This window comes from Rattus norvegicus, chromosome 2 (genome assembly GCF_036323735.1).
Source record: "Rattus norvegicus strain BN/NHsdMcwi chromosome 2, GRCr8, whole genome shotgun sequence".
Classification (NCBI taxonomy): Eukaryota; Metazoa; Chordata; class Mammalia; order Rodentia; family Muridae; genus Rattus; species Rattus norvegicus.
In genome coordinates, this window is record NC_086020.1 from 31,751,923 (window position 1) to 31,762,931 (window position 11,009).

At 44.0% G+C, this 11,009-nt stretch overlaps 1 long non-coding RNA gene across 1 annotated transcript; it reads right to left on the reverse strand.

Moving 5' to 3' along the window:
• Positions 1-6,516: 6,516 nt before the first annotated feature.
• Positions 6,517-10,552, reverse strand: LOC134485825 (uncharacterized). Its single transcript, XR_010064048.1, has 2 exons — positions 8,791-10,552; positions 6,517-6,644 (listed from the first exon to the last, which is right to left on the reverse strand). It is a non-coding gene; the product is annotated as an uncharacterized LOC134485825 (long non-coding RNA).
• Between the last annotated feature and the right edge of the window lie 457 nt (positions 10,553-11,009).

An 11,009-nucleotide genomic window follows, 5' to 3' on the forward strand; every position in this document is an offset into this window, starting at 1 on the left:
GGAGGAAGGAAAAGCCGCCATGGGTTAGGTGAGCCATAAAAATGTAGCCCTGAGGGCTGGCCAAAAGGAGTTAAGAGCAGCCAAGATGAAACATAGAAAGTAGTAAGTAATAATTTGGGGTTATCGATAGGAAAGTAGATTCTAATAGCAGAGAGGGTAGATGTCTGCCCAGCTCTTGTGCTGCTTAAGGCACAAGATAATATACAAAGGTATATATATATATATACCTTTAAAATCCTATATACCTATATACCATATATATATATATATATATATATATATATATATATGGTTGAATATATCTTTTGTTCGAGAACTAAATGATCTAAGGCAGGGTAGAAAACCTGGGTCAGGATTAACAAATTTCTACAACACAAAGATGGCCCCAATTAAATTAAATGGGCCACAAAACAAACCCAAGTTCTGAATGTAGGGAAGGGATTGGTAGGAATCTGGTGGTGTAGTGGTGGTGAGGTAACAAGGATAGGAAGGAAGATAAGAAAGGATGACTGTATGAGGAAATTGTCTGCTTCTGGAATAAAACATCATGGCTAAGACTTACAGAAGAAAGAATGGATTTGGACTTACGGTTCCCGATGGATGAGAGTGTGCCTTGGCAGGAAATCATGACAGCTGCTACAGCCAAGAGCTCACCTCTTTAACTGCAAGCAGGAAATAAGAGAACTAGCTAGGAAAGGCAGAGAACTTGAAACCTCAAAGCCCACCCCCACCACGTGCTTCCTTTCAGAAGGCCACACCTCCTAAACTGACCAAACAGTGCCACCAACTGGGAATATTCAATATTCGTATTCAAATGCCTGAGACTATGGGGAACATCTCATTCAAACCACCACAGTGTAAACAGTAACAATCAGCATATATTATAGATGTGCATGAAATTATCAAAGAACAAAATTAATCAGTAAAAACAAAATCCAGACTTTCTCTACCCTTTGTGAGCTCAGTGCCCAGACTTTCTCTACCCCTCGTGAGCTCCGTGGCCATTCAGTTTCCTGGCTCCTGGAAAGTTTCTTCCCTGACAGTTGTGGCTTCATCGACAGGTCTTGTGGTGTCTTGTCCTACAGAGCTTGGTTTAACTGGAGATTTCATGGGAACCCTGCAGTTCTGAGTTCTTTTGCTATGTAGATTCCACTTTAGCCTCCCTGCCAGAGCCACCTAGGAGAAGCTAAGAGCTGGCAGGTGATTTTCCTGAGCTGGGTCAACCATGGACTAAAGCCTATGATGGAATTGCTTCTCTAGGCAAAGCTGACTACATTACATCTGAGGAAAGATTCCTACTATCGATACGCTTTTCCTGGTATTACTAAATATATAACAATCGCTAGCTATTGACTCTCCCTTTTGAGCAGATATCTGCAGATCTATGAAAATGTACTGTTTGGTATGTACTGTTTGGTAGTGATGCCATATAGACAGATAGATAATAATTCTATAGGATTCCTGACTCAATTCAAATAATTTTAGGAAGAAAGTTTGAGATGGTCTTAGTAGCTAGAAAGATGTAATAAAGTTAGAATTTGCCCACTCCCCAGAATAGTAAGTAAAGGCTGCATAATAAGGAATACAGGGACCTTTCATAATTACACTAAAAAGACAAATAGACTTGGGACAAATTTGCGCTCAAGAAAAAAAACATTCAGGTGCAAGGATAAAGTGCACCCGTGTGTGCACTAAAATAAGGCAAGACCCTGTAAAAACTGTGGCGGAACTTACAATGAGCATATTATAATGAAACACTGCTTTGAACTTAATATTAACATCCTTCTGTCACTCCATTCTGTGTAACATTTTATCTACATGCTATTGTAGGTAATTTTCTAAAGAACTTTTTGTTTAAGAAAGTATAAAAGACCAGAGAAAAGAAATGAAGCTGTTGGTTGGATGGTTTGGCTTAGGGAGTTTTGCCCCATCCATCCACCCATCCATCCACCCACCCACCCATCCATCCATCCACCCACCCACCCACCCACCCATCCATCCATCCACCCATCATCCATCCATCCATCCACATACCCACCCATCCATCCATCCATCCATCCATCCATCCATCCATCCAAATGTGTATGTTTTTTTGTCTATATGTTTATGTGTAGGGTATATGTATGTAAGCATGCATGAATAACTTGTGGTGTTGATTGTTACAGAGGGTCCGGCCCAGCCAGAGTGTGGATGTATGAATGTTTGCATGTATGTGTCTGTGCATATTTGACTGTATAAAGCATCTTAATTCTTTTCTTCCCTTCCTCTCTGGTTCACAAAGAGTTAACCAGCTTAGCCAGAGAGGCTTCTGACTGATTCACCACAGAAAGGAGCACCAGCAATAAATCCCTTTACTTAATCCCCAGCTGTTTTACTTTAAGGTACTAAACACCAGAGACTGAAGTTTCTGGCCTTAGAGGAAGTCAGGCAGGTCAGCTAACACTGCAAAGTAACTTAGACTTAAGACAGATAACCCCTATATAGAAAAGGAAACCCTAAATATCTCACAAGACCAAGTCTCACTGCTGCCTGCTCTTCCCCCTCTGCTTACCTCAAGAGAGAACCAATAAAGATGATCTGCCAGAGTTGGCTCCCCAGAGATGGTTTAGATAGGAAACCGCCAAGGACTGATGCAGGTGAATATTTGACCAATAGGAAATGGCACTATTAGGACATATGGTCTTGTTGGAGTAGGTGTGGCCTTGTTAAAAGAAGTGTGTCACTGTGGGAGTGGGCTTTGAGGTCTCCTAATCTCACACGACAGTCTCCTTCTGCTGCCTGAGAATGAAGATGTAGATCTATCAGCTCTTTCTCCAGGATCATGCTGCCTGCATGCTGTCAAGCTTTCTGTAGACTAAACCTCTAAAACTATAAGCCAGATCCAATGAGATGTTTCCCTTTAGGGTTGGAGAGATGGTTCAGAGGTTAAGAACACTGGCTGTTCTTCCAGAGGACCCGGGTTCAATTCCCAGCACCCACATGGTGACTTAAAACTGTCTATAGTTTTAGTTCCATGGGCTCTGACACACGGGCATATTGTATCATGCAGATGTGTGTGCAAACACCAATGCACATAAAATAAAAATAAATCATTAAATGTCGTCCTTTATAAGAGTTGCCCTAGTCATGGTGTCTCTTCACAGCAATGGAACCCTAAGACATCTCCCTCCTTCCCTCCCTACTCCCTCCCTTCCTCCCTAAACCCCAACATCTGTGTTTTCAGTCCAGTGAGACCACTGACTGTTGTGTCTCTTCCTTGTGATGGAATAGGCATGTGGCTCTAACAGAGTGCGGATGACTGAAAGGCTCACCTTAATTGTAACCTTTGGCCCTGTGCTGCTGAAAATAGTTATTTAATGCATTAATATTCTATTAGGTTTCTAGATATGTACATCTAGTACTACTCATTATACAGAGAAGGAAAGTTCTTTTTCCCACTTGTTTCCCACAACACAAGCCTTTTTCCACCACCCCCTATCTTCTTCTTCTTCTTCTTCTTCTTCTTCTTCTTCTTCTTCTTCTTCTTCTTCTTCTTCTTCTTCTTCTTCTTCTTCTTCTTCTTCTTCTTCTTTGAAACTGGGTCTTTCTCTCTATAGCCTTGGCTGTCCTAGAACTCATTATGTAGACCAGGCTGACCTTAAACTCATAGAGATCTATCTGCCTCCGCCTCCCAAGTGCTGGGATTAAAAGTATGCACCACTGTTGTATGTAGTCTCTAATACCGCTCCTCAAGCTCCAAGCGGACCACACTACCAGCCCTATCCAAGTTCCCTTGGATCCATGGGTGAAACACATAAACACACACACACACACACACAGAGAGAGAGAGAGAGAGAGAGAGAGAGAGAGAGAGAGAGAGAGAGAGAGAGAGACTAGCTTAATTTTAATATGCTTTTAGCTCAATGACCGGACTCTTCTAAGTCTCTCTCAGCTAGTGTGCCCTTCTCTTCACTCCCAGCTCAACTCTAAATCTGCCATCAGCTCAGCTGCCCAGTTACCTTCTCCTACTCAGCACCCTAAATCTGCCCTCAGCTTAGTTATGTTTCTAATTTCCCACCTGCTACCCCAGGTCCAGTCAGGGAAGCAGCCAATGGCCACTCCACCCTAGATCTCACATGCTCAGTGGCTCTCTCCCTCCAAAGCATGGGGGATGCTTTCCTCCCGCTGCATCTGCTAGCCTGCCTGTGGGAACCTGGAAGTTCCAACTCTTCCATCCAGTCATTGGCCTCTAGCATTTTTATTGATCGATCAAGAACCAAGTGGGGAACAGGACCTTCAGTGTTGACATGCCGATTCCTGACCAGAGCATCCGAACCACTCCTTACACACCACCAAGCCTAGCATCAAGCTTTTTTTTAGAAAGTAGATAATACCCAGGGTGAGAGCTAACCTTGGTTGTCAACTGACTGCATCTGGAATCAAAACTGAAGCTCCGAACACTCCTGTGAGGGATTTTCTGGATCAGATTATTTGAAGCAGAAAGATTCCCCCTAAATGAGGGCAGTACTCTCTGGTGGCAGCACAGATAAAAGGATGAGGAAAAAGGAAACTGTTTTGCCTACTTGCCCACATGCTCACGGCAAGTTCATCTACTGTGTTGCCAAAATATTCCTTCACTAGTATTAGAATCAACTTTTCCAGGATTCTGATGTAGACTGAAGCCAGCCACTCTCCAGGAATCTTCTAGAACTCTAGTGCTGGACTGGGGCTGCCGTGACACCCAGCCTCATGGACCACAACTGTCAGTCAGAGTCCTATCCTTTTCAGTGTGAGCCGGCCACTATCGGACTACCCAGACCACGTTCTGTAAACTACTCTAATAAATTTAAATCCCTTTTCTGTTCCTTTAGAGATGAGTATGCCTCTCCAGGACATCCAGCTTCATTGACTCTGTCACCATACACTTGAGAGGAGAAGTCATTACAGACACACCTAAGTCCTTACAGCTCAAATGCTCAGTGCTGACGCAGACGACAGCACACCTGTGCGCAGGACTCTTTTAATCAAAACTATTTGCATAGACAAGCAAATGACCTGCCAACCGTAGTTCACCTGCTCCTTCTGCGTGACAATGTCCTCGCCCACTTTTGCCTTACAGAGTGACTATTTCAGGACTCAGGCACCTCATGGAATCACCCCAATTCTGGATTAAATTAATCCACAATTCATTAAATTCTGGGTTATATCTCCAAGATGATGTGTAGTATGCCTCTTAATTTCTGTGTTGAGGTTTACCGGAGAGGTAGACATGCCTCAGCAGTTGGGTGGGGGTGGGCGCGGGGGAGGGGTAGGCTGGGGTACCCTTTGCTTTCAAGAGGGAAAGCACCATAGCTGCAGAGTCTGTGCTGATTTAAAAAAGTGTTTGTGAATAAATTCCTTGTGACATTGGCCTTCTAAAGATAAGGCTAACTCCTCCTGATTATGAGCCGGATTTTACCTGCTTCTAATAGACCATAGAAACAAGGGAAGGTGAGTGATGCTAAGACTAGACCTTAAAAAGCAATGCAGCACCACACACACACACACACACACACACACACACACACACTCACTCAATCTCTCTCAAGTCTCACTCAGGAAATCAGACACCCTATGAAGATACTGCAATGACTGGAATAGAGCGGAGAGCCTTGCTACCAGCCAACACCAACTTGTCAGCCATGTGAGTCCCTTCAGGCTTCTATGACAAACACACCCAGACTACTGGCTTTCCTCCATGTCTGAAGACTAGGAAGACCACTGTCAAGGTGCTAGAAACGTCAATGTCTGGTTGGGACTCCCTTCCTGGGTCAGAGGTGGATGACTTTATATTTTTGCATAGTAAGAGAGGTGAAGGACTTCCACCCCCATGACTAAGCACTTCCAAAGATGACATTTTGATTCAATCCTCATCATATTGTGGATTAAAACCCAACAAGGGAAATTACAGAGGAACACGTTAAGTCAAACAGAAACTCTCTTGGAAGTAGGTCTCTGTTCTCACTCATGTCATCGGACAACGTCTTGGCTGATATCTCTCACACCCTCACCACTTTCATGAAATATCCACCAGTCAAGCAAGTGCTGAATTCCTGAAATTCGAGAGATAACAGTCTACTCCCTTAAGCCCTCCTTTAGAGAACAATTTTCATGCAACAGTAGATAACTAACAGGGACTTTGCACCCTGTTAGAGTTGTGGCTGGGATCACATGGGGAGGCTCACCTCCCTCCATTTGAGGCATCTGGCTTGAGATGAGCACAAAGCAAAGGTCTGCTCCGTTTCCTGCTTGGCACATGTGTCTGGCTGATGGCTGCTGACCTCATAGAGAAATTCCCATGCAAAACTTAGCATTGGGCCCCTAAAGAGCCACAACCTGGGACACCCACCCCCTGGGTAGACAACATTTGGAGATGACGCCACAGCCCATCCCTCCCCACAAAGTATTCTTTTGAGACCTCTGTCTGCATGTGAGACAGCTGGGGGGGCCCCACTACTTGCCGTGGAACAGCCTTCCCCATGTAGCCAATAGCACATGTGGCTGTGCAAACTGCAATCTTTCTTTCATTAACACCATGTTCCAATGAAACCAGGGGATTGGCCAAGATTCTAAAAACATTAAGATGGTAAGTTGTTGCCAAAATGCTCCAGTTGATTCAATGGGACCTATAGAGAAAAGTTAAATATTAGGAGCGTTCTAATAGACAAGAACTTTCTGCTAGACAAACTTTAAGAGGGAGGGCTCTGTATTTCCCTATTGATTTTGATTGGCATTTGATATATATTACATATATTATATATTACATATTATATATTATATCTATGGCTACCAGAAATACATTAGAGGGCAGAGGCAGAGGCAGAGAGGCAGAGGCAGAGACAGAAGAAGAGGCAGAGGCAGAGGTAGGGGGATTTCTTTAAGTTTGAGACCAGCCTGGTCTACAAATCAAGTTCCAGAATAGCCATGGCTATACAGAGAAACCCAGTCTTGAAAAATAAAACAAAAAAAATAGGCTATAACTTAGTAAACTAATTAGTATAACTAATATACAATATATAAGTAACCTGTTAGTCAACTAACAAGTAGTTCACAGAAGAGTCAAACAACTTTTAACACTGACAAAATAGCTTAGTCTCATAAGAGTTAGACAATTGTCCATTAGAAGTCTCTTGAAGTGTGGCTTCTTAATTGTAACATTGACAGAAACTGAAGCTACGAAAAAGTAGGCACTTGGAGTTGGGGATTTAGCTCAATGGTAGAGCGCTTGCCTAGCAAGTGCAAGGCCCTGGGTTTGGTCCTCAGTTCTAGAAAGAAAAAGAAAAGAAGTAGGAACTTGTACATATTTCTAGTAGAGATACAGAAATGGCCCTCAGGGATGGAGCAGTGGTCTAGAAGCCGAGAGCATTGACTGCTCTTGCAGAGGACCTGAGTTTGGTTCCCAGCACCCACATGGTGGTCCCCAAACTGTAACTCTACTTCCAAGGGATTTGATATCCTCTTCTGGCTTCCACAGAAACCTGCATGCACATGGAACACATACATACATTCTGACACACACACACACACACACACACACACACACGCACACACGCACACTCACACACACACATGCACACACATTTAAAAAACGTAAATCTGGGCTGGAGAGATGGCTCAGCGGTTAAGAGCACTGACTGCTCTTCCAGAGGTCCTGAGTTCAATTCCCAGCACCCACATGGTAGCTCTCAACCATCTGTAATAAGATCTGATGCCCTCTTCTGGTGTGTCTGACAGCTACAGTGTACTTACATATAAATAAATATTAAAAAAGAAAAAAAGTAAATCTTTCTTTCTAAAATGGCTCTCAAGGAGAAGTCATTCACCCTTTAAGATAGCAGTGGTGCGCAGACAGGAACCTAGAATAATTCTTCACGTCATAGCCACACAGCGGGGTGACTACACCGTCATGCAAAAGAAACAGGGAAGTATGTGGAATGATGGCCAGGAGATAGTATTAGATTGAAAAGAAAAAGTTAGACCAATGTGTATGTATACATGTGTGCATGTCCAGAAGAAACACAAGGGAAATAACCTATGTGAAAAAAATAAACAAAGTAATGATGACCGACTGAGGGACAAGCAATGGGTAGAGTTCCAGAAGCAAATGGAGCAAGACTTCATGTATCCTCTACTCTGTGTACTCAATGCCTTACATGTTCAAATTAATCCAAACTCCAAAATTAACCTTAGCAGGTTATTTAAAAGAACCAAATGGCTCTAACTGTGTGTCACGTTATTAATGTAAAAGCAAGCAAACAAAATTACTCCTCCGGGGCTTGCAACCCAATCTGATGATCTGAGTTTGATCCCCATGTCCTCGTGGGGACAATCCCGAGATTCACAGAGTGGGAGGAGAGAAAGTTGTGTTCTGATCTCTACAGGTGTGCTGTTCACCATTCACATACATATGTATGATGGACAGACAGACACACACATGTGTGTGTGCTCAGGTGGAACAGAATGTTTAAATATGAAAAAGCAAAGATGAATAATAACGGAAACGCTTTGGGGCGTATTATGTTTACTATATGAGCATAGTCAGATATTTTAAAGATGCTTTTAAAATCCAAAACAATAGTGCTTAATCCAATAGTTTTATTGGCATTAATAATATTAGACTATGTAAATAGCAAGACTCTTTTGTGTGTTGTATAATAAATCAGTACGTAAATGAAATGGGCATTTTCTTATTTAGGGTTCCCATTGCTGTGAGCAGACACCATGACCAAGGCAACTCTTTATAAGGACAACATTTGACTGGGGCTGGCTCACAGGTTCAGAGGTTCAGTCCATTATCATCAAGGCAGGAACATAGCAGCATCCAGGCAGGCATGGTGCAGGAGGAGCTGAGAGTTCTACATCTTCATCCGAAGGCTGTTAGCAGAATACTGGCTTCCAGGCAGCTAGGAGGAGGGTCTTAAAGTCTACACCCACAGTGACACACTTACTTCAACAAAGCCACACCTCCTAATAGTGCCATTCCCTGGGCCAAGCATAGAAACCATCACAATACACACAGAAGAAAACAAGCAAACCTAAACACAAACAAGAGTTAAAGGGTAAGAGACAAGCTATAAACACAAAGCCAAGGCGAAAGAGAACGGGCTCCTCCTTAAATCAAAAGTGGGAATGCTAACATCAGCTGTGATTATAGGAAGCCCTGGTTCTACTGACCTGCTGAGCACAGGAGTCTGTATGTCTCCAGATTGTAGCCCAGCCCTGAAGAGATGTCATTCCTTTGGCTCTGGGGTGGGGGAGGCACAGGGGGCAGTGTGGGTAGCGGGTGCCAAAAAGCCAGGGAGCTAGCAAAGACACTATGGAGACATAAAACATCTCAAAAGATTGACCAAATGTGGGACTATTTGAACACACAATTAAGCATTGAATCAATTAGAAATGAGCTCCACAGGTTGGTAGGAGACACATGGAGAGGGAGTGAGGGTCTCATTTGCTCTTATTAAAGAGATGTTTGGGCTGGAGAGGTGGCTCAGTGGTTAAGAGCACTGACTACTCTTCCAGAGGTCCTGAGTTCAAGTCCCAGCAACCACATGATGGCTCACAACCATCTGTAATGGGATCTGATGCCCTTTTCTGGTGTGTCTAAAGACAGCTACAGTGTACTTGTATAAATAAAATTAAATAAATAAAGAGATGTACACACAAGTACACACAAACATTTGTGCAATGGAGACAATTGTGTCCCAGAATTCGCCAGTTTCACAGGTTGGGACCTTAACCTCTATATGGCTGTGGTGGGAAGGGTCTTGGAAGACACAATGATGAGGAAATGAAATCATAAAGGGGGTGACCTTGCAATGCTACAGGTCATGAGAACTTCCCAGAGGAGGAAGCAATTATCAAGAGTGTGATCACGGAGAGAGGCCATGTAAGGACACCATGACACCATGAGATGCCAGCTACCGCAGCCATGAAGAATTTTCCTAAAACACCAGCCCTGCCAGCCCTGGACCTTGGACTCAGATCTTCCAGGGTCATGAGGGGGAAAAAAATGAATTTCTGTTGTTTGAGCAGGTCCGTGTGGGGGATATCCTGCTTTGGTAACTTCACAACTCAATACACTCCAAGTCTACCACTGCAAATAAGGAATGGGTCCTTTATCTTGTCTCTGGGTAGGGGGACAGTTGAGACTTAACCTCTGGCTGAGCAAGTCATGAAACTACCAAACAGGTCGAGCAAGGACTATGGATGGAGCCATTAGGTAGAGCTTTGCTGGGGAACCACAGATTTGCCCTGTCCCAACTGTTTTTCCAAGCTTTCGCCACCACCATCTTAGGATTCAAACGTCAGATACCTAAGATGATCCCACCTAGGAAGGTGATGAAGTGTGTAGCCATCGCGGCCCCTCTGAAGTGCTCTTGTTTCTGTTTAACCGCAATCTTTTCTAGCTTCTAGTTCCAGTTTCCAGGAACACGGGAAACCATAGATCATATCAACTAAGACTACTCATAGACAAGAATACAAGACAACAGACCACTGGCCAGTCCGTTAATGAAAAAACCAGCTGAATTTTTTTTTTTTTTTAAGAGTGATTTCTGGGCCAGTTACAAGGTTCCGTGGGTAAAGATGCCTGCTTCCAAGGCTGGCAACCCGAGCTCCATCCCTGGGACCCATGATGGGAGGAGGGAACCAAGTACGACGCACAAGCACAGTCCCAAGCCCCTAAGTTCTCAGCCAATCATATCTCACCACACCATCACCATGCCCCAATGAAAGCCCTGACAAATGAGGTTCCTCAGAAGGAGGTGGCGGAGGTTGGCGGTGGGGGAGTAACGTGTTAGAACTTCCGTGAGGATGGAGGAAGCAGTCACCACCCTGGCCTCGGTTCCTTTATGTGTCTCACCCGCGTCCCGGCAGCCATCTTAGATCTACTGTGTATGGCAGACCAGGACTCTCCGAGGAAGAAGCCTGGGGCGCCTCGCTCTCCATCCCACTTTTTCCTTCGCAGGGTTGACCGCCACAGGAAAGAACAT